General features: G+C 44.3%; 1 protein-coding gene across 4 annotated transcripts in view; it reads left to right on the top strand.

Annotated features, from left to right (window-relative positions):
- FOXP2 (forkhead box P2) overlaps positions 1-2,065 on the top strand; it is a 456,482-nt gene extending 454,417 nt beyond the window's left edge. For all 4 annotated transcript variants that reach the window (XM_075065578.1, XM_075065568.1, XM_075065569.1 and 1 more), the window contains exon 17: positions 1-2,065. This exon is cut by the window's left edge and continues 1,640 nt beyond it. The gene's annotated coding sequence lies outside the window, so the exon portion shown is untranslated.
- Positions 2,066-24,701: the final 22,636 nt, after the last annotated feature.

Raw genomic sequence — 24,701 nt, 5'->3', positions numbered from 1 at the left:
CACTAACAATACACTCCCTTTGGAAGACTTGCACAGGCCAAATTGTTGGAATGCTGGTTTTCTTGACAACTCCAAACCCAAAAATATGATAATGCGTTATGGTGTAGTTGAAAATAGCATAGTCAGATGTTTGCTTAAAAACCTAGAAACTTTACGTGTTGCTTTTCATGTGCTGTGCCAAGTCTTGATAATACTTTTCCCCCAACCAAGGGACCTCATAACCTGATCATGGTTATTGCTTTACAAACAGTTTTTGACAGAAGGTGGCTGCTAGAGCTTAACATATGTACCAGTTCCATGTGATGGACCTGGTTCTTGCAAACTAAGCTCATTGTTTATTCTTTGCTGGAGTCAGCAAATAGACTTAAAGATATACACAGTCATCTATCATGCCAAATAAAAGGACATAACGGCTTTCAAAAGGGTTTTCCCACTTACCCAAAAGGCTTTCTGAAAGCTTCTACCTCTGCAAAAGAAAAAAAACAAAAAACAAAAGAAATTAGAACAATTATGGCAGATTGCATGAATTGTGAGAACGTCACAGTAATTGCTACTTTTCATTATGTTTGTCTTTGGGTCATGATCAACTGACGGTTTACAGTAATTACATCAAAAGAAAGAAAGATTGTTTTCAGTCATCTAGGAGTCTAATATGGGGATTACCTGAAAGGGAATAATGGGTTTTTCGAGTGCATGTTCAAAAGACTTTGATGGACTGGAAGTAAACGTGATAATTGTTCCATTAGGAAGGTGGCCTAAGACTACAATGCTAAAGTATGCATACCTCAGTTACAAAACTTTTGAAAGGAAGTCTCAGCCACAGAATGCATATACCTGTAGAGTTTTGCATGGGTTTTATATAAATACAATTTAAAAAAATAGCTGCTTGCACATTATACCAGAAAAACCTCCAAAACTGCAATTGCTTTGAAAATAGATTTTAGGTTTTTTGGAGTTTTCTGAGATGCTTGGTCTGTATTTTGATAATTGTGCATATTATGTAAAAATGTTGGTGGACCCATAAATGACCAGACTTTTTCTAAGAAAAATGTTGCTTTAATGCATTTCATGAATTTTTACTCTTATATCATTGCTTGCTAGTAATAGCAAATCTGCTTTTCTGCATCTGCTTTGCGTAGCTATTGTAAGGCTTTGAACTAATGTATGTATTTATTGCTTGAACTTCTGTGCATACCTTATAAAGCATAATGTCTGACAATTTAAATGGCTCATGTATTCTTGCTTCTGTCATAAGATGATGAGGAGGACTATGATCTTTTGTATACAGCAAATTTTAACTGTAGCACAAACATCTGTTTATGTATTGGTGGAATATACCTGTTCTATTTATCTTTTTTGAGGTAAACGAATTTTTGATACTTTTCATTACTGTGTACTGTGTTCATACCTTGAATTCTCTGACGTTAGAAGTCATGGTTGAAAATTGTAACAGCTGTTATTCGTTCTGTATTCATGGCTTTCACTGCTGAATAAAATAAAGGACCAAACCTAGGATTTGAAAGAAAACTGTCTACCTCTAACACCAGGGAGTTATCAGATTTTATTTTACATAGTTTTAGTCTGAAAAGACACAATAGCTTAAACCTAGTGGGCTTAAGGCTTATATTCTATGTGGTTGAATTCATGGCACAGTTGTACTGTTTGAAAATCAATTAAAATTTCATGTGAATGTTGCAAGTATTTGGTAGAATTACCACTAACTGGGTTTTCTTTAGAAAACTCAGCTATGGGGAAACTGTCATCAGCATTCTGTGTCTACAGCTACTTAACTTCATAAGAATGCATTTCTTTGTGATTAGGAAATCGAAACACAGTCAGCTAGGAATAGAGCTACTGAACTACACTAAAAATAAACCATCCTGTGCTTTAATGTCCTCGGTCAGAATCAGTCACAAACTCCCATAGTCTGTTTTACTAAATTACTCAAATATTGGAGGGCTTTTTGTTTGTTTGTGTTTGTTTGTTTGTTTGTGGTTTTATTTAGGATTTAGACTGCACATTTCAATATTAATGTGCATTTGGAAATGTTAGCGTTATTATTGTTGTAAAGCTATTAACAGCAACACACTTTGCCCTTGTTATTTCAGGAGTTCAAATCAGTAAGAAAGGTTTTTGTCCATAAAATTTGGCATATTTAGCAAAAAGGATGTAAATTTTACTATAGAATTGATGTATGAACAGTGTTTTCACTACTGCTGGATGTAAAAATGTATATGAAACCATTTCATTCACTTGCTTACGTTTCTGGAGTATAAATAAAAAGTCTAATTCTTTTTGACCCATTTATAACCCACAGGGTTTTATTCTTTCTGGGAAGTTCATTCTTCCACCTTAGAGAGCCCAGTTAATATATAGTTTGCTGCAGATCTCTTATGCAGGAGGTTTGGGATACATAATGTGCATCTTCTAAAAGAAACTTTAAAGACAAGATGGCATATTTCTTAGCTATGATGGCACCTTTTTAGACACATTTATCTTCCCCATGCCCATATACATACCCCTATGTAGGAGATTTTGTTTTTTTAACAGAAATTGTCATTTTGAATCTTGAAACTGAAATTATGGACAACTTTGTACACGTTAAAGAAATTTCCTAGGTTTTGAAAGCAAGTCATAAATTTAAGCTTTAGCAGGTGGAGAGCTATGCCTGGTGATGTTTCCCTACTGAAGTTCTAACTTGTGTTTACGTAGCTGGCTATACCAGGATCTTGATTAGTTTATTAAAAGCAAAATTTGGTCCTCTGCATGCAATTCTCCTATTGAAATTGGTTGGTGTTGCATTTATGCATCCAAAGATAGAATTATGTCCTATGGTTTTGACTCATCTAAAAATTTATTTTGATGGTGGGTAAATCCATAGCATAGAAGTTTGGTGTATTTCTGGAAGAACTGGGTCCTAAAAAAATAGGCACTACTTGTGTTCTCATAACATTGACCAAATAGTGACTTAAAAGAAAATGGACGCATAGAGCATATTCAATTTTTCTATAACCTTACTACTCTCTCTCCCCCTGCCCAAATAAAAAATATCTTTAAAGCGAAGTGGGTATTCACCCACGAAAGCTCATGCTCCAAAACGTCTTTTAGTCTATAAGGTACCACAGGACTCTTTGCTGCTTTTACAGATCCAGACTAACACGGCTACCCCTCTGATATTTAAAAAAGTAGTTTACTATGGTGCTGCGTACTGTGTTATACATAGTATAAACATTTTTTATGATTGCTAATGCAAGTTAAAGGACAGAATCCTGTGGATGTGGAACACAAGCACTTTGATCTTCTGTTTTATATCTTAAAAATAATAGTATGAAACAAAGATTATTTATAAACAAACAAAATTGTGACAAACATGTCTGTATGTTGGAAAGCATTTTTCTTCAAGTCTGAGTGCAAAGTAGAAAAATAATGCCATCATCTAAATATTCTGTCCCCTTATGAAGAAGCTCTGAATACAAAAGTAGTGTACTATGCTGCTACATACTATGCTATACCTGATGATGTCTTTTATGATTGCTAATGCAGGTTAAAGGGCAGAATCCTGTGGATGTGGAACACAAGCACTTTGATCTACTGTTTCATACTCTTTTAAACAAGGATCCAATTATGCCATAAAACCATCTGTTTTGTGATTGAGTTACTGGCTCATTGAGACAGGCCTCTACATTTGAAGGACAAACTGTTTTTGTGTCCCTTCCAAGGCCAAGATCTCAGATTAGTGTTTGGCAAAGACAAACTGTTGGACGGAACAGAAACTTCCTACAACCGGGAAGCCTCTGCATAAGGTGATCACAGATTCCTGGTGTAGGGTTGAAGCATGACCCATACATACAGTTTACAGGCCAATTGATCAAGCATTTCTCATTCTTCTGTCCCAGCTACAGCTCTCTCTGTGTGACCACATGGAGGACAGTACCACAAACTGTAGCGTGGCTCCAGCATGGGGAAATGATTTTCCCCATGTAACTTTGTGCTTCATGTTCGCCTCTTCATCTGCATAATAGAAATGTGAAATTTCCACTGCATTCTGTGCTGTCCTCAATGGCACAGGAGGTTGCAGAATCTGGGCCTGGGTTTTATCACAGATTTAAGGGAGGGGAATCTCAAAAGCACCTAAGGAATTAAGAAACATTGAAAGTGTCAATGAAAGCCAATAGAACTTACTTATGCTCCTAAAGCCCTTGGCACTTTTGAAAATCTCCTTCAGGATTAATGTTTGCTTATAGTTATGTTCTTATGAATAAATGAAATGTATTTAATATTCTGTGTGAATGTTAAATTCTTCTCAATGCATGTGGTCTCCACACTGCTATATATAAGAAATGTTTTCTAGCTGTCCCTCAGCAGACTGCCAGCAATAGTGTGCAACATATTTCTGAAAGATATATAATGAAAGGTAAAAATATATCTGAGAAGAGGGCTGAGTACAAGGTGATTAACATGTCAGCATTAAGCATCTCAAAAATCATGATAAGCCAGAAACCATGTACTACTACTTCTTAGCAATGTGCCTCAGGTGGCACGTGACCAAGATTCATCACCCAGTATGGTCTGCTGGTTGGAGCATTAGCTAACCTGGCCTGGGCCAGGTACTACCAGGGAGTGTGATGTGAACACTTTTTTCTTCCCCTCTTTTTCCCCCCACCTCAGGTACTGAAACTAAAGAAAACAAAACCAAAACCCAAAAAATGAATAGACTTTGGTTATAGCAGCTGCTATGGATGTCAGTGAAATGTTGTAGCAAAGCCTATAAAACTTTTTTCCGGCAATCAAAACAATATAAGGGTTGTGGACAATCTCAAAAGATAGCCAGGCACACATTACCATAAATTAAAAAAAATATATTACAGCTGTCACAGTTGCCCATCTGCTATTCATTCAATTGTTGAAGATTAAAAAAATTAGATGTAGTAATTCAGAGAGCAGAGAACGGGCAAGAAATGAGGAACAGGTAGACAGAGAAGAAAGAAAAAGCTTTCAGTATTAAGTAATCTGCTATTCCAAACTTGTACTAAGACTTTTTCTATCCCAAACTGTAACAATAGAGAGAATGTACTTTATTTATTGTATTTCTGTATTGTTCCCTTGTTCCCTATACACAATTGTCAGTTAAATCAATAGTAGTGGGTCATACAGATCAACAGTGTTATATGGCTCTAAATAATTCCCATTACTATGTCATTTCAGCAAAATATTTTTACAGGCCCTCGTAGAAAGGCAAGTCTGATGGTCTAGCAGCTGTCCAACATACTATAATGTGGGGGAGGGAAGTCAGAACCTGAACTTATCCCTAGCTGCTTGGGCAGAGACATAGCAACATGTTAGCACATGAGTAAAAGGATCCCTTTTGTGTGGTCTTTTAGTGGTGTGGGGTTGAGGAGAAAGTAGCAGGAAGAAAAATTAATAAGATTTTACTGTATCAGAAAATAGAAATTTGTTACTAAATGAAAATATTATGCATAGGCAAACCAAGGGTTGACGCTTCCTTTAGCTTCTACTGGTCAGTCACATCAGAATCAAGGAATGTTTTTATTTTATTTTATTTTTTTCTACCCCATTCTAGTGTTTGTAATGTGCTCATCACAGTGGATTCTGAGCTTTATATTGGTTCCCAAGTATTTCAGTACTTCCACAAATGTTGTTAGGCTATAGTGTTAACTTTGAGTTCTGGTGGTACATACAAACTTCTAGAACGTATTTCTCACATTTCTATACAAAGCTTTATCTAAAAACACAATCATTGTCCTATTTTATGTATATTTTGTTTTTGTCTCTATTTTAAGTGTTGATGAATGAGAATTCTTTAATATATCTGTATATGATCAATGTTCCCAAATAATTTTTTATAGTCAGACCTGCCATAAATTATTTGTGTTTCATTTTAGCCTTTCCTTGACTAGGATAATGGATGCTTCTGAATAGGTGAGGCTTAAATGAGGCTATATGGAAGTAGGGATCGCCCTCCGAGTGTTGTAAGCTGGTGGACCTGGGCTGCCAGAGCGGGGTGAGTGCTGGTGAGCCGGGGGCTGGAGCCCTTGGCCAGCCAGGCAGGAGGTGGGCAATGCTGCCTGGTCCTGCCAGCCTGGCAAGGAGGCTTAGGCAGCAGGGCTTGCCCCTGTGGAGCCAGAGGACCTGCCCTTAGGTCCCCCCCCTTCCCATGGGCATGGATGGTGGCTGCGTACCTCCTGATAGGTGGTCAGGGGGTGTATGGCTGGGGGAACCCCTGGGCTCAGAAATTCCTCCCTGTGCAGCTCGGCTGGGCTCCAGGGCCAGGAACTGGTGCTTGCACCCTGCACCCCATCCCGCTATTCTCAAACTCAAAGAAAGGGTGCCAAAATACAAATTGACCCAGGGCACCATTTTCCCTAAGGCTGGCCTTGACTGTGGCCACAGAATGGATTTATCCATGACTTATAGGACCCAGACCAAGAATCAAAGCAGGGTTCTTGTCAGTGGCCCAGTTATCTGCAGTGACCTCAGCCCCACAGAGCTCTACTGCATTGTCCCCTGCAGCCCCAGGCCCTTCTGCTGGTGAACTCATTTCCCTTTTTATCTTCTTCCACCTCGTTTCGCCCTTCATCCTTCGTTCTTAGATGTGTGTGTACTAAATAAAACATCCATAAAATAAAAAGTCATTGCTAAAGTTTGAGAAAGAACTGTATTAACTCAGGATTTTCCTGTATTTTTCCATACTTGTGTTACTTAGGAATGGAGATCACCACTGTTAGGTTCGTGTTAATGCATTTGTTTGTGTTGGAATTAATATATAAATATTAATCTTTATTTATTGAGAAGTGGATGTAGCTAACTGGGAATTTGTTAGTCTCTGAAATTTTATTCACCTTACATTTTATGCATTACATGATAAGTAATTTTTTTGATAATATGATCGTAAGGATTACTGGAGTGTGATATAACACATACATCAATAACATGTCCCAATTTGTACCTTGGTTTTATAGTAATTATTCTGCAAGAAGCTGTCTAACTCTGATGTTTATTCAGGACAGACAAGAATCTCCCATAGAAGCGGGGTGGTGGGATGATTGTTAAATGAACTGAATAGGAATAGACAGTGGGTTTAATAACTTCAAATAGTGCAGCAGATCAGGAGTTGAGATCGAGACTGTCCAGCAGGATAGGGAGTGTCAAGTCTCTGAGGGCAAGAGGAGACCGGAAGAGAGAAATATGGGAAGTGGCACCATGGGATGAATGCAGGCAATAGGTCCCAATTAATTAAAATGGATTAAGACTGAATTCATGAGCTGGAAGAAATTTGATTTATCTGGAAACTTAAAAATTCACCTCTGGTGTGTAAGCCTCCCCATGCCTTCCAGGTGATGTGATCATAGTTATGAAAAAACTTCAGTGTGGAAATGCTGACATCCAGGGCTAGGAAAAGTGTCTTAACTGACAACTTAGAGAAAAAGAGGAGATAAAGTGAATAGATCTGTGGATGAAATACATCCTTGAGAGCCAGAGCCCTGCTCAAGGATATGGAGGGGATAAAGTGGGTTATAGCAGCAGAGTGAGCCCCAACTTCACTCCCAACAGGTCTTTTTCAAGGGTTGTTGAAGGAGTTTCTGTGGTCCAGCATCCCACATTGGAACCTAGCTCTTTGGACAAATACCCGGGCTCTTCCCAGGTAAGGATAAGCCTGGACAAGAGCCAGAGGCAGGTTTAATTTCATCTGCTGACCACACACATAGCAATGTGGTTTTAAGGTAAATTGACAGCACATTATAAATAATATGAAAAAATGGCTAATTTTAAACACAGCATTTGTGGCGTGAGAACAAAAATATGAAGCAGGAGCAGTACAATAAGTGTTTAATCTATTTTTCAAAGAGCTCAAGTGCCTGATGTTTATCATCCTGGACCATAGTGAAAGCTTCAGATGTGCTGGTGTGCTCTGAAAAATTAAAAATATCTATGCTGGCATCTTACAAAAGCTGAATTCACAGACTGTGACTGTGCATGTGCAAGTCTGTGTTATTTCCAATACTGCCCAATCTAAACCTGAAAAGTCATAAATATACATGAATCTGCTGCAGTTTGTCAAATGAAATCAGCCACCAACGCAAGTGATAACAGAGTCTTCAACATGAGCACAAACAAGCTCACAGAACAACACATTTCCTCTAAAACATCCATTACCATACAGAGCTGCCCACTTGAGCTGAAGAAGAGGAATCCCTTCCTCTAGATTCCGCAGTTGAAACTCAGATCTGCTGCAGGAGTCTTTCCTCATCATTACCAAGCAAGGCTGGGAAATAGAAAACATAGGCCAAGTTCAGTGTAAAATTGACATGGCAGTTGTACTTCACATGCAAATAAACAGAAATTATTTCATAAAAGCAATTTGGGCAAATACCTAATGCCAAACCTAAACAGCGTCCATTATCTGTATACAACCATAAAGGAACGCTGGAAGAGAGGGTTGCTCTGTTTTCTTCTTGTCCACCTTAGCTTGCTGAAAAATTACTTCACTCTTTTTCAAGCCCCCTTTCATGTCACACTTCTGCTAACTGCTTGGAATAGAGGGGCTTTACCCTCAGCCCACTTAAAACCGTCACTCTGCTTGTTCAGTGTTTTGGATCAGCAATCTGCTCTGCCCGAAGCCCATGGGCCACGTAGCGAGAACTGGTAGCTCTCCAAAATGTGAGCAGTCTGGTGGTAGTTAAAAAAATGGGTCACAGCCAAAAATGAGCCCTAAAGCTTCAGGAACCAACATTACCAGATGGATAACACATTCAGAACTGGCTCTTTCAGCAAGGTTTTGTGACTCAGGTAGTGGATACTACCATGGAAGGTCAGTGATGGTTTCTCACAGCAGTGAGGCAGTCCCACCTCGCTACACTTTGTATGTGCAGGAAACCTTCTCTGCTCCCTGACATGGCACTCTCCATGCAGCCTGCCTCTCCTCTGCCAGCTCCTTACCTGGGTCAGGGAGGGTGCCAGCTGTGGGAAAGCAGGTCAGCCAAGTGCATGTGTTCACAGGAGTTCTTAGAGGGAATTGGATTGAGTAGTAGCTAGGAAGATGGCTGTGTATGCTTTGTTTTGACCAGTAGGGAGTGGGGGATGATGAAGTTGTGTCTTAGCAGCAGCCATGGAATCAAAGGAGTGGTTCCTTGTCCCTCAGCTGCAGAAAGAGTAGCAATAGTGCTGGTTGTAGGCTGTGTGGTTTCCTAATAATGTAAATCAAGTAGATTTTGCAAAAGGGCTGGGAGCAGACTTAGTCCTATTTTATCAATTCCCAGACCACCAGAGAGCTAAGTGGTGGTGACAGGCTACATAACCACGCCTGAAGAACCTGGAGGAATGCCTGTCAACCACTGATTTACGATTACCCCAGATGATGGTTAGAAATGAGGTGGGAACCAAAATGAAACCGAAAACTCACCTGGTGTAGCTTCGGTCTCTGCTCCTGCGGTTGTACAGTAATTTTTGTTGTCAGAAGGGGATCGTGATACAATGAAGTTTGAGAACCACTGCTCTAATCAATACCCTTTGTGCATTAGCTTACATATCATATTTGTATCTTCTTTTGTTCTATGTAGATTCTAACTCCTCTTTATACCGTCCATTCAAACAATGACTATCAGTAAAAACAAGGAATCTTCTCTATAAATAAGTAGCTATAATAAAATTAAAACAAACAAAAACAAAATAAAGTTATACTAGACCAAATATAAAACAGTAAATAGACATGAATGAGAACAACATGTATACAAAAGATGAAAAAAGTAAAATTAGTAGGTAAGGGTTAAAAAATAAGAACTATCAAGGCATGCCAATCATCACTTTTGTTTGTAGGTTGTTCCCTTTTTCCATACCTTCATTATGTTTTTCATCTTTCCATAGCTTTAGCTTTGGAGGATTGAGACAGAGCCTTCCTATAGAAAGGACAGTTGGTGATCAGCAGAGCTTAAAGGCTAAGGGGCAAAGCCTCAAGTTGGTATAGACTGGTATAGTTCCATCACAACAGGTGAGAATCTATCCGCTTGCCTGCTATTAATTTATATTAGAGTAAAGCTGAAGTAATACAGTGGTGGTCAGGTTCATTGTGTGTTTACTGTAACTGTTTTTATTAGGTCTGATTTTTCATTGTTTTATATTTTCTCATAGACCTTACATTTTTAAACTTCTTTTTTGGATTAATGTATTTTCTTTCGGTTAATTGTGTTTCTTCTGTGATTTTCATTTTAACATTTATTTAAAAATGCACTATAAAGAAAAATGAAAAATATAAAAAAATAGAACATTTTGAAAAAATATTTCATAATTAGCTGTCTCCCTCTGCGAGGTGTGTAAGTACTAGAGATCAAAACATTGCAAACAGAGGCTTTCCAATTTATCGTAATTGCTTGCAATGGAAATTATCAGCCAAGTTTACAATGCACAATTAGCTCCTCAATTATCCTGAAAATGCACTTGCACGCTTAAACAGAAGACCACGCCCTGAGGCCTACCCTGTTGTTTCTAGGTTCTCACAGGAATTCCTTCACTCAATTCCTCTTGCTGATAACATTGCAGTGGGTGCAACTCTAATCCCACACCTAAATGGATGCATAATTTCTGTAATTAACATGTAACTGTTTATCTTTTTGATAACTAAGCTCATTACATTTTATAGTGAATCTTGTCTACTCAGTTGTTTTGTTGTTGTTTGTTTTAAATCTTTGTATTATTCATGGGCAAAGCTTCCAAAATGTGGCATCCTGTTTTGTAGCGTAGCCGTTTACACACAGTTACTGCTTTTGCAAGTACAGATAAGTAGTTGCACACGATATAGGTGGGTTTTAAACAGAATGGGCACCAAATTGCCTGTTGTGAGCACATGTATAGTGTAGCTTCATGTATAACATTTGTGCACAAAAAGGTAGATGACAAGATGAGGGTCAGGTGAATGGGTTAATGAGTACTATCCAGGTTTTGGTGATAACTTGAACTAAAATGTATTTTCATATTTTTTGTTGCATGCAAATTATTTGAATTGAGAGTGACTCTGCTTATAATCAACAATATGGGCCATAAATGTGGTGAGGATATGGAACAACAAATGGTACATGTGTTTTAGTTCATGTTCAAGGATACCATGTAGAATTTATGCATTGGAAATAGGACATTAACCAACCAAGCAGAAAGAGCAGGATGTCTGATCACATAGTCATCAGAGTTTCATTTTTCTTTACCAAAGTGCTTGTAGACTATCTGGGTGATCATCACCTGAGACCAACTAATGCAAAAATTAATCTTTCGCATATCCTAACTGCTCCTATTCTCTCTGAGGCTACTTGTAGTGTTGAGTAACAAAGATAAATACAATCTAGTAAACTATTTCTCAGCAGAGGATTGAAAAGTTGCTGGTGGGTGGTAAATACCAAACATTACTTTTCAACTAGATGACATATAAATTACGTATTCCTCTCCCTTAATAAGTGACATTCTAGAACCAAATTATCTTTTATCCTGTTGTAATGAAGACCCTGCAAAAGAAGCAGTGAGGCAATGAGAGAGATCTTTAGTGGAAGTCTCCAGATCACTGCAATAGTGCTTTCACTTTTTTATATATGTAATATTTATTCCATTTGGCTAGCTTCCCCACTGTCAAGACTCTTTATTACATTTCAAGGACAAATTCCACCTCAGCTAGTCAATGAACGCTCGAAGGCAGCTGTTACAAACCTCTTGCTCTTCAAATAAATAGAATAAAAAGAAGAAAGCGGTAGTGCCCTTGGTAAAGTGTTCCCTCTTCATAACTAGGGATAAGTCCTTTATCAGTGGCATATTCCTCTTCATAAAACCAGAGTTGCCAAGCACTGCGGCTCTCACTGACATCTGTTGGGCCCTGATTCTCTGCTACGTCCAAGTGCAACGGTTGTGGCTCCTTGATCTTTGGTTGCCTGGCCCCAGTGAAAGTTGCAGCAGCAGGGGCCTATTCCAACTTCTGTCACTGACATAAGGTTTAGTGGAGGAGTGCCCATGCCCCAACTCTGATACACTGCTTCCATCTCCTGATGCCTGCCTTCAGAGGTGGCTGCTTTAGCAGACCCAAGGATCCATTACTTGGCATTGGGAGCTCTTGGCGCCTCTGAAAATCAGACTATTATTTAAGTTCCTAAATAGGGATTTAGTGGCTCAATTCTCCTATAAAGAGCATCAGGAAGCAGTAGAGGGATGCTCAGGGAATGAGAGACTACAGAGCCTTTTGGGAGCAACTATGCTCTAGCAGGGAACCCTGAGTTTTCCAGGGAAATGGTGCAGGCCGGGAAGATTTGGGAGATCCCCAGCAGGAAAGCGTATGGGCTTGATGTGGATTTTTGAGAACTTTATTTTGGGAATTAGTTTCTTATGTAAATAAATCCAGCCCTAAGGAGGGGCATGCTGCACTAAAGAAGAATCTGTATGAAGTGTTTGAGAAGCCCCTTGAAGGGGGAAAATTGAGGTGGGGCAACTGCAGAGTGACCTGAGGCCATAAAGGGGTACTTGGGAGGTGGCCAGCCCCTATGACAGTCCCATTTCATATTCTCGTTGTCTGCTCAATGCACTTTGATAATTGCTAACGGGCTAGTCTGATATACCTAGTGGGTTCTAAAGTAATTTTTCTTCTCTTATTCAGACCTACTTTCACATCTTTCTGGGACCTGTTACTATCCGAGAACACACAAAAAAACCCAGGCTTTTTAAAATCTGATCTGTTTTTCTGCATGTAATCTTAGTAAAACCTACTTATATCAAAATGCTACCTATTAACTAGCTTACAATATTGATCTGAAAATTCCATTTCTTTTTTTATTAATTTTATTTTAAATATTTCATATTTGGATATATCGATCACTTTTTACAAATTTAAGACAAATTTATTCCCCACACATCAGAGGTCAGATTTAGTCCCTGTAGCTTAGACATATTAACGATAGCTGAGAAGGAGACTAATTATCATAGATCCAGAAAGGGCAGAGAATACAGTGTGCTTGATGGAAAGAGATGTTTAAACAAAAGAAAATAACTCCATCATCCCCAATCCTCTGGGCTCACACATCATTTCTAGGATCTTCTTCCGGCACCAAAATAGCTATGGCCTTGATGTATTCTCCACTGATTGACTTCCTCAATGGTATATCAAGAAGTGTGTAAAACCCATAGATGAAATACCTGCTACATGTGTCAATTAACGTTACAGTTCTAAACATTAATCTGTACTAATATTCCCATGAAAGCTACAAGATTCGCCCTTAATAAGTCCCAAATGCCATAATTCATTAAAACACTTTTAACTTGTATTTGAATGCCCTTTCATAATTGGCATTAGGGCAATCTACCAGGGAAGGTGTTTTATTTTTTTGATGCCATGCCTGGAACAGCGTACATTTGTCAACAAAAATCAATATTAACATTCTTTATTGCCCAAATAATTTATGTTCCAGTGATCACAGATTCTACTATCTTTGTGCAATCCAGTAACACACATATAGAGTGCGCCATCCCAAGCATGAAGTCTCAGTACCACTCTACGGCAGAGCAAATGGACAAAATAGGAATTCATAAGTCAAAATGATGGCATACCTGCCAGTCTCCGTTACCAGCAAACATAAACATAGCAACAATTCAATAGTGTTTGAGTAATATTTCATGCACAATAAATGCATCTCTATTTTCTTGAAGACAAATCTTGCATTACTATGGACATGGCAGCATTCTTGACCCATGCATTGTCACCAATTTCATTGTGACTTGGAGACTTTGGGGGGCGGGGGAAAGCCATATGTTTTTCTTTAGTCTTGGTTTGTTTTTGCATTACTACTTATAGCACAGTACTTCTCTGTTAGAAAAAGCAGTAGTCATAAGTATTTGTTGTATTAAAAATATAATAGCACCACATGTAAGAAAGTATTCATTATCTTTTACCTTTGTTCAAAGGTGTAGAAATATACATATTACTCTGGGGACCCTATTTGCAAGACTTTTCCCTGCCTTAAAAAAAATATTTTCTAGCATCTCTGGAAAGGAAGAGGAAGACCTCTGTTAATCCCACACAAAGGCCAAATATGGTCCTAAAATTGTAGATCACTCTAGAGACAACTATGTAGGTTTGCCAAAGATTTAGAGATGCATGATTTAGTGAAAAATACCCAGTAATTCTTCTGAAAGTGAGGCAGTCCAAATATTCATTTAATGGGGCTCTGTATTTTTGATGATTTAATATAAATCTACTCTAATCCCTCTTTTACTCCATGTATTATTTACTATTCACTATGCAAACCTGTTCATCTAAATGATTGTGCCCTATCTCAGGTTGTGCCCCATTGTTGTCTTTGACAGTAGTTCAAATAGCCTTGTAGCCTTCAAAGCTATTGTAGTTGTCGCCTTTAAAACCTGGCATCACTTCACTGAGTCTCTTTCTTAATCTACTCTTTTCCTCAGAGTACAGAGCTGGTGTCTCTAACCTTTCTGAATAAGTAAGATCATTGTATCTCTGTGGCACTCTGCTTGCCCTTAACTGCACCTTTCCCATTTCTATAATATACTTTTTTATAAAAAGGTGACCAGAACGGTGCTATTTTCCTAATGCAGACTCATTAGTCCCTTGTAAAGTGCTGGAATAATTTCCTCAGATTTATATTCAATAACACTATTTATGCACACCCCCACCCCAAACATTGTTTGATTTTTTTTTTTACTGCTGTTAAGCACTATGCAAAAGACTTCAGCATTTTTTTTGCCATAACCTGAATTTCTTTCTCTTCCTAAGTACTGAATGTGTTATGGTTAAGGGCACTACACTGAGTCTGTCTGTTCCTTTTGTTTTTATTGCTAAGTGTGTATACGGTGGGCCAGAGCGCAAGTTTGTGAGAAGGCACAAGAATGATTTTAATGGTGAGGTTAGGAGGATCCCCTCTCTATCTTTCCCACTAACTGCCACCCCTCCCTCCCCCTGCGTCATTCTTTTGTTCATTCTCCCTCTCCCCAGCACATCCGTGGAGGAGGCTGAAAGCTGAGTGGAGGAGAAGTGGGGTGGGAGACACTGAGAAGGAGGCGGCACTGCTGGACTATGGAGACATGAGGTGAACAGGAGGGGCAGCTGTTGTGGAGAAGTGGGAGCCCAGACTGGAGTTTGTGGGGGTCTGGAAGGCGCTGGCTGGGAGGAAAGGAGAGTGGCTGGGTGGATGTGTGGAAGAGATGGAGGCTGGGTTGTGGCTTTCTGGGAAAGAGAGAAGGGGGCCAGTGAGAAGAAGAGGGAGGGTTAGGTTTGTGGGGAGGAAAGAGGGGGTCTGTGGGAGGCAGAGGGGGCTGGGTTGTGGGGTCTGTAGGAGATACAGAGGAGTGAGGGGGTTTAAGGGAGGGTTGCTGCATTGTGGGGTTGGGTATGGGAGCCAAAGGGGTCTGTTGGGCTGGTGTGGTTCTATGGGAGGAAGGAAGGGATGGATTACTGGGCTGTGTCCCAGTTTGGGCCTGAATGAGGACAAAGAGCTGCCTTTGCCTCAGGCAGGAAGAGGGTTTTGCAAGGCAGGACTGCCTCTGGCTCAGCCCAGCAGCAGTCACTCTAGCATCCTGAGCTAAACCTAGAATTAGACCACTTTCAGCCAATCTAACAGTAGTCTGGGTCAGAACTGGAAAATCAGGACATGTGATCACCCTGCTCTGAAACCCACTGGGTTTTCTTTCTGCAGGTCTTAGATGCTTTAACAGCTGGTTCTTCTTCGAGTGCTTGCTCGTATCCATTCCAGTTAGGTGTGCGCGTGCTGCGTGCATGTTCGTCGGAGAAACTTTTACCCTAGCAACACTTGGTGGGCCGGCAGGTCGCCCCCTGGAGTGGCGCTGGTATGGCGCCTAATATATAATCCTACTGCCGGCCCGCCCGCTCCTCAGTTTTCTTACCGCCCGTGTCGGTCGTTGGAACAGTGGAGCGCGGCATAGCTGACCTCCACCTACCTAGCTATTGCTCGTTTCTTAGCTTTAGTGTACATAGTTTTCTTTTTCTCTAGTTCTTGTTATTTACTGTTTATAAATTGTAGTTAGTGTATATAGTTCGAGATCGGGGTTCGCCCTTCTCCTCCCACGGCACTGGGGCCGATGCCGGTTCACCGGGCTTCAAACCCTGTGCGACCTGCCGTGCCCGATGCCCACAGGAGATCCGCACGTTCTGTTTAAGTGCCTCGGCGAGAGCAATCTATCAGACAGGTGCCGTATCTGTAAGGCGTTCAAGCCCAGACCAGAAAAGAAAGGGCTCCTGCCTAAAACAACTTTTGATGAAGGCAGCTTAACTCCTCCGTCCTCGGCACCGTCTACCGGACCGGGAACAAGTGCTTCGTCTGTTCCGGCACCGCGAAGACACCTCGGCACCTCCCGTCACCGCCCAGTCTCCAGCCGCACGCTCCCTCTCCCCGAGGAGCAGAGACCTAAGGCTCCTGCGGTACCCTCGGTCACGCCGCAGTCAGAGCGAGCTCCAGGTCGGTTCGCCAGGCTCCGCCACAGCCGCGGCACCGCCTGCCTCGGCACCGTTGATTCCGGCCTCCCAGAAGCCGTCGAGTCCGGTGCCGCTTAGCTCCCGCACTTGCCATGGTAGAGCTCATCGTCCGACTACGCCTGAGACCTACTCCAAGGCGCGGGATTGAGTCGCTCTTACAGGCCTGAGCTGCCGCAACCCGGCACGCCGGTGCGGGTATCAGTCGCTGGGCAAGCCTGCCATTGGTGCGACCACCATCTCCGGGCACCAAAGGACCCATCGTTCGGGATCCCATGAACGTTCCCGCCGGCACCGATCGCGTTCCGGCACCGAACACCGCTGAGGCCGCTCGCGTCCGGCATCGTTCTCCATCCCGGTGCCGGTCGTACTCGCGGCACTGGACCAGACCTGGTCTCCGTCTTACCGTCGGCACCGCCAGATCCGGCACCCGCGAGCTTCTCGCAGCCGATCCAGGCATGTCGATGTTCGGCACCGGTCGACCTCGCACTGCGCTGGTCATAGTCCCGGTCCCGCTCTTCACATCCCACGGCTCCCGTACCGTTCGCCGGCACCGCAAAGGGACGCTTATTTGGACGCACTGACACGGTCCAATCTGCCTCAGCTTCCCCGGGCCATCCCGTCATAACGTCCGCCTCCCTGTAGCAGACTCCGCATCTTATGGAGAATCGGACACTCAGGCACACCCGAGACCAGGGCCCACTCAGTGGTCCTTTTGGACACCCTGGGCCTACCACCAAGCCCAGGGTGAACCATTGGCCAATCACGCCGGCATTCTGAACGCTGGGCACCGGAGGCCACAATCAGTAGACACCCCCTACTGATACAGAGATGGGTGCCATACAAGCTCCGGAGCAACCTGATGTTCCGGAGGCGGAGGCCCACCAGGATGCCGCCTCGCTCCAGGCCCCACTCGTTCCGGGGTTGTCGTCATCGTCTTCCCCGGTGAGCGGTGGCGCACATCCTCGTCGGGTCTCTCCTATCGATCTGCGGAGCGCACCAGGACCTTTTGAGGCTCATAGCCCAAATATAGCCTCCCGGGGAGGAAGTCCCCGAGGTGGAGGACCTGGAGGACCCTGTGGTTAGCATTCTCCTCTCAGCGGAAACCTACCAGCAGGGTGGGCCCTCCCTTCATCAGATCCATCCAGGCCAGAGCCCGACTCCATCTGGCAAACTCCGGCGTCCATTCCACCGGCCAGGGGAGTGGAAAGAAAGTATATGGTGCGCCGTTCCACGGGTTACGAATACCTGTATGTGCCACCCAGCCCCCTGCTCGTTGTCTTAGTGGTGCAGTCAGTCAATGAATGCGGGAGCGGCACGGCCAACAAGCCCCCGCCCAAAGTCTAGGAGGCCAAACGTATGGACTTGCTGGGCCGAAAAATTTACTCTGCTGGAGGACTTCAGCTCCGTGTGGCAAACCAGCAGGCCCTCTTGAAGCCGTTACTCCTTCAACACCTGGGAGGCGCGTCGGCAAATTCACGGAGTTGATCCGCAAGGCTCCCGTCAGGAGTTTACAGCCTCCTCGACGAGGGAAGGAGGATTGCGAGAACCTCCCTGCAAGCCTCGCTGGACTTCGGCGGATTCAGCAGCTAGAACGGTCGCCTCTGGCATATAGCCATGCGGCGCATATCCTGGTTGCAGGTGTCCGGCCTACCGCCCGACGTTGCAGCACACCATACAGGACTTGCCATTTGATACACAGGGCCTCTTCTCGCAAAAGACAGATCCTAGACTCACAAGTCTAAGGACAATAGGGTTATCATGCGCGGTCACTTGGCATGCATACCCCTCTTCAAACTCAAAGACGGTCATTCCGCCCTCAACCCCAGCGCCCTACCCCCCGCCTCGCCAGCGACAGGACTTTAGCCGCAGGCGTGGCGTGTCAACCGCAGGTGGCAATCGGGCCCTCCGTCGGGCAATAACGCCGGTCCCGCCAAATCATCGGGACCCAAGTCAATTTTTGAAGGTGCGCCGAGAGCAGCGTACCAATTCCCTCCGAGTCCGCTCCAGTTTTTCCACCGCTTTCCTCGTTCCTCCCGCGAGTGGTCCCAGCTAACTACGGATCGTTGGGTCCTGCGTACGGTGGAAACATGGATACCGTCTCCAATTCTCTCTCCGCCTCCCTCCCGCCCTCCCTCCTCCCCGTCCCTCTTTCAGGGACCCCTCTCACACGAGCAACTCCTCCTGCAGGAGGTCCACAAGCTTCTCTCAATCGGAGCCATACAGGAGGTACCGGAGAAGCTCAAGGGCAAGGGGTTCTATTCCCGTTATTTCCTGATCCCAAGGCAAAAGAGGTCTTCGGCCCATCCTAGACCTACGCGAGCTGACACAAATACATCAAGAAGTTCAAGTTCCGCATGGTGTGCCTGGGGACCATCATTCCCTCCCTGGATCCCGGCGATTGGTACGCCGCTCTCGACATGAGGGACGCATATTTTCATATGCAATTTACCCTCCCCACAGGAGGTACCTGCGTTTCATGGTGAATCGAGTTCATTACCAATTCACTGTCCTCCCCTTTGGTCTTTCGTCGGCCCCTCGGGTCTTCACGAAATGTATGGCGGTTGTCGCCGCTTTCCTCCGCCGTCGTCGCATTCACGTGTTCCTTACCTCGACGACTGGCTTATCAGGGGAACCTCAAAGGCTCAAGTCACCAGCCATGTCGACACCATAAGAAAACTATTCGCAAGGCTGGGACTGATCGTCAATCTGGACAAGTCCACACTGGTGCCCACGCAACGGATAGAATTCATCGGGGCAGTGCTGGACTCCATCCTTGCGACAGCCAGCTTGCCCCCGCACCGATTTCAAAGCCATAGTCTCCCTGGTCCGGAGCCTGCAGAGGTTTCCCACTACCTCCGCCCGTACTTGCCTGGCCCTCTAGGACACACATGGCCGCATGTGTCCTCGTTACAAAGTACGCCAGACTACGGGATGCGCCCGCTGCAAGCCTGGCTGGCTTCGGTCTGGCTTCGGTCTATGCCGCCGAACAGGGACGCGCTTAGATATGATTGTAACGATCCCACCGGGAGTCCTCAGCTCCCTCGACTGGTGGAAAGAGTCGCCGCTGGTGTGTGCGGGCCTGCCCTTCCACACTCCTCAGCCCTCTGTGTCCCTAACAATGGACGCATCTGCGCTGGGCTGGGGCGCACACCTGGGGCACCGGCGCACCCAAGGCCTTTGGTCACCCCAAGAGCTGACTCTACATATCAATGTTCCGAGAGCTCAGGGCAGTACGCCTGGCGTGCCAAGCGTTCCTCAGCCTCCTACAGGGCCGTTGTGTTGCAGTATTCACGGACAACACGACGGCCATGTATCTGTCATATGTCAACAAGCAGGGAGGCACAAGGTCATCTCCCCTGTGTCGCAGGAAGAGAAGCGATCCACTTGTGGGAATTCTGTGTAGCCCACTCCATAGACCTGGTGGCCTCCTTTCTCCCGGGGTCCGGAACACGCTCGCAGATCACCTGAGCAGGTCCTTCCTCACACACGAATGGTCCTCTCCGTCCGGACGTCCTCCACTCAATCTTCCGGAGGTGGGGCTTTCCCCAGATCGACCTGTTTGCGTCCAAAGTAAACAGGAAATGCCAGGTGTTCTGTTCCCTGCAAGGTCGTCTCCGGGCTCCCTGTCGGACGCCTTCATGATCCCGTGGTCAGGTCGCCTTTGTTATGCCTTTCCACCGTTTCCCCTCGTCCACAGAGTATTGCTCAAGGTCCGCAGGACAAAGCCCGCCTCATCCTGATCGCGCCAGCTTGGCCGAGACAGCACTGGTACCCCAGCCTGCTCGACCTGTCCCTGTCGGACCCGATCCCCCTACCACTGTGGCCGGACTTTGATCACGCAAGACTTCGGCAGGCTTCCCCCCGGACCTGCAGTCCTCCACCTGACAGCATGGTTCCTAACTGGTTAAACCAGTTGGAGCTGAGCTGTTCCGCTGCAGTGCAACAGGTGTTGCTTGGTAGCAGGAAGCCCTCCACGCGGTCGACATACCTCGCGAAATGGAAGCGCTTCTGCTACTGGTGTGCTCAGCATGGTCACTCCCCCCATGCTCTGTATCAATCTCTCCACCATCCTGGATTATTTGTGGTCCCTCAAGGAGCAGGGGTGGGCTATCTCTACGCTGCGAGTCCACCTCGCCGCCATATCTACCTTCCATCCGGGGGAAAGCTGGCAATACCATTTTCTCTCACCCGATGTCTTCCAGGTTCTCAAGGGCTTGGAACGGTTATACCCTCAGGTCAAAGCCCCCTACCCCTACCTGGGACCTTAACCTCCCCATTCTAAGTAGGCTCATGGGGCCCCCTTCGAGCTTTGGCCACATGTTCACTGCTGTACCTGTCCTGGAAGACGGCTTTCCTAGTCGCCATTACCTCGGCTCGGCTAGGCGTGTCTCGGAACTCCGCGCACTGACTGTGGATCCTCCTCCTATACCGTCTTCCATATAGGACAAGGTACAGCTGCGTCCTCACCCGGCGTTCCTCCCCAAAGTCGTCTCCGCCTTCCACGTGAACCAGGACATCTTTCTGCCAGTGTTCTTTCCAAACCACACGCACGTCGAGACGTGAGCAACAGCTCCATACCTGGACGTCCGGAGGGCTCTCGCGTTCTACATCGAGCGGACCAAGCCCTTCCGTCATTCACCGCAACTCTTTGTAGCGTGGCGGAGCGTATGAGAGGCAGGGCAATCTCCTCTCAGCGCATCGCATCTTGGGTCACATCATGTATCCGAGCTTGCTATGACTTGGCTCAGTCCAGCCGGGGCCATCTCTCAACGCCCACTCTACGCGAGCTCAGGCCTCGTCTGCTGCTTTCTTGGCGCATGTTCCTGTGCAGGAAATCTGCCGTGCAGCCACCTGGTCTTCTGTCCACACCTTCGCGAATCCAATACGCATTGGTCCAACAATCTAGAGACGACGACGCCTTCGCTCGCGGTCCTTGCATTCCGCTATGTCTCTCTCCAACCCACACCGCCTAGGTAAGGCTTGGGAATCACCTAACTGTGAATGGATATGAGCAAGCACATCGAAGAAGAAAGACGGTTACTCACCTTTTGTAACTGTTGTTCTTCGAGATGTGTTGCTCATATCCATTCCACACCCGCCCTCCTTCCCCACATGTCGGATGATAGCCGGCAAGAAGGAACTGAGGAGCGGGCGGGCCGGCAGGGGTAAGTCTCATATTAGGCGCCCTCCGCCCATACCCCGCGCCGGCGCCACTCCAGGGGGCGACCTGCCGGCCCACTGAGTGTTGCTAGGGTAAAAGTTTCTCCGACGAACATGCACGCGGCACGCGCACACCTAACTGGAATGGATATGAGCAACACTTCTCGAAGAACAACAGTTACAAAGGTGAGTAACCGTCTTTTCTCTGTGCATGGGTTCTGGGCTCTTGTGTTTGGTTTTAATCTAACCCAAAACTCAAAGCAAAGCAAGTTTTTCCTGGCTTTCGGTTTCATTATGAAACATTCCCACCGCATTACAGCTAGGTGGGCTACATTAGCTGTTTAAAATCAAGCAGCAAACCTTCCTAAGACTTTAGGATAGAAAGTGAAACAAAGTACTCACTGGACTGAAACAGCAGAAGTATTTAAAGTCTGTGGGAAGGATAGAACTATTTAATTGGAATTTGGCCAGAATATTGAGATAATCCTCCAAGTCTCACACGCTGCAGTCTTACATGTTGGGATGGCCACACATCAATCCTTTAACATTACAATGGAGGTGCAAATTACTACTCCAACCTGAGATGGAACTAGCCCCCCTGACTGGGGGCACCTTTTTGTTTTCTGCCTTGGTCTTACTGTGGGAACTGCCTACCAGAGGAGAAGCATGTTTTCTCCCTACAGGTGTGAGGGAGGTGTATTCAGACTACCTGCTGAGTCCTCCAGAAGACTAAGTGGTGAGAGAGGAGTGCTGTGGCGCCAACCAGTGACTCAGTAAATTAGAAATGGAAGGGGAGACTTCCAGAGCCTTCTTAAAACCAGAGAAGTAGTGAAATGAGAGAGAGGAGGATAATCTGCTCTTATATTCTCCTTGTCCCATCCACTGGGCCAAAGATGACAGTGTTGACCCTCCATTTGTCCACTTCTCTCACACCCATCTTCACGCTTTCTTCCATGTCACTCTTTAGCCTGTATACATAGACTGCTCTTCCTAAACTGATCTGTGTTGTCAGTAATTTCTATTTCATCTAATCCCTTCTTGGCACCCACTTCCAATGAGATAGCCACAAGAAATTAGCCAACTAACAATGGCTAGGCTAAGATTAAAATCTAAGACAGGCGAGAACCGGTAGATATGGACAGACAGACAGATGTGGTCAATGTGATAGGCCATGGTACACAAACCAGCCACCTACCTGCTATTTGTAGAGACAGGGGGAATTCTCTACTGGCAAGCTGTGGCCATTTCAGGCAGCACAAAATAGCCAGAAATGGAACTGAGAATTTGGCCCACTGAGTTTAAAAACAGCATTATTAATTGAATATTACAATAGTTATGCTCCCAAGTCAGGAAATTCAGTTGTAAAGTCCTAATACTGGTGTTAATTCGCCCATCTAGCCTTCTATATATAGTCTGAAAAGCCCCTTAGTCATGACATACTTCTCAATCCTCTGTTCCAGTATGGACCTCAAGTCCAGTGAACATACCCCTCCATTACATAAGGGGAAAAGATCTGACTCTCCTTCAGTCCACCCATCTATTAAGGGCCACAGCTACCATCGTACAAATTACCCATCATACAAAAAGAAGACAACCATCCCACATCCTGTTACAGATAGCATACCTTGCTGTATTACATGAGCTTGCCTGACATGGGCTGGAAGGAGTTCCGCTATTCCGAGTTTAATCTAGGAGTCTGAATAAGACACTTCCTCCAGATACAGATACAACCTGAGATCTTCATGTATCTTATCTACATTATATTCTATTTTGCAATGACACTGGGAGTACGTGTCCCAGACCTGAAGAAAAACTCTGTGTGGCTCAAAAGCCTGGCCTTCTCACCAGTAGAAGTTGAACGAATAACAAATATTATCTCACCCATCTTGCCTTTCTTTTACATAGCAACCATGAAATGGCTGCAGGCCATATGTGGAGGTGGGTGGAGAGTTAGTGGTAGATTTAGATATTCTGATTTATAAGATATTTTTAAAACAATAGCATCCTGTTAATATTGGTCTCTTAGAGACCTGCATACAAAACTTGAACTATATCTTAATGACTTTTTGGACAGCATTCCAGCTGCTGACATCCCATAGTTCATAACTGGGCTTTTTTCTCATTCTTCAAGGGGCATATTAGTCCAGCAACAAAATACAGTTATGTAATATACAACAGAAATAATATTGTACAAGGGAGTGTATAGGTAATGCACAGATTCTTCTGTGAAGGTGTAGGTAGCAAACCCAAAGGAATAACATGAGAGAAATTGGATTGGGAATATCTATTTATTATGAATGCTATTTAATTAAAAGAAATTTATAGCAGATTAGTTGTGCCATTACTATCAGTAATTTTCAAAATCACAACAAAAATATATTAGTGCATTGTGCCATCTTATCTTCACGTATAGTGATTTGTTTAACCACTTTGCATAAATTAATGGAAAGCAGGAGAATCTCTATAAGCATGAGGGAATTCACAAGGCAAAGCGATAGGGAATCACTTTATTTCCATCCTTACTAGCCTGTCCAGGAAGAAAGAATTGTCGCTGCATCTAACAGTGGTGTTCTTGAACTGCACACACAATACCTACTGACATCAAAGGGAGTGACACTGCAGACAGAGGACAGTATGTGGTCTGAAAGGAGAAATAAAGAGAATTTGTGGATTGAAAAGTCATGTTTAGACCCATACTCAGTAGTGATGGTCTGTGCTGGAATATTTTTAACTAAATAGCTACCTGTGAACTTGTCTGTTTTAGCCCCTGGGGTTCATGCTTAAGGTTGTGAATTTGTGTCTCAGAAGCTTGCAATTTAATTAATAGAAAATTAAGGGAATTTCTATTTAATTTTAGAAAGCCAAATTGAAAAATGGAACCTGTGCATGTGAATCTTTGTGTAGAGTGTGTGCATATAAATCAGCTACTTCCATGGCACCATATTTTCCTTCCCTCTATCCCAGGAGCAGACTGAGAGTTGCCTGCTGTTTGAGGGTCTGCCACTGAGAAGGATCAGGTCAATGGCAGAGCTCATGGGGATGATGGCAGCCT

This window comes from Chelonoidis abingdonii, chromosome 1, assembly GCF_003597395.2.
Source record: "Chelonoidis abingdonii isolate Lonesome George chromosome 1, CheloAbing_2.0, whole genome shotgun sequence".
NCBI lineage: Eukaryota > Metazoa > Chordata > Testudines > Testudinidae > Chelonoidis > Chelonoidis abingdonii.
Note: the sequence above shows the minus strand (reverse complement) of the source record. Positions and strands in the feature narration are given on the sequence as shown.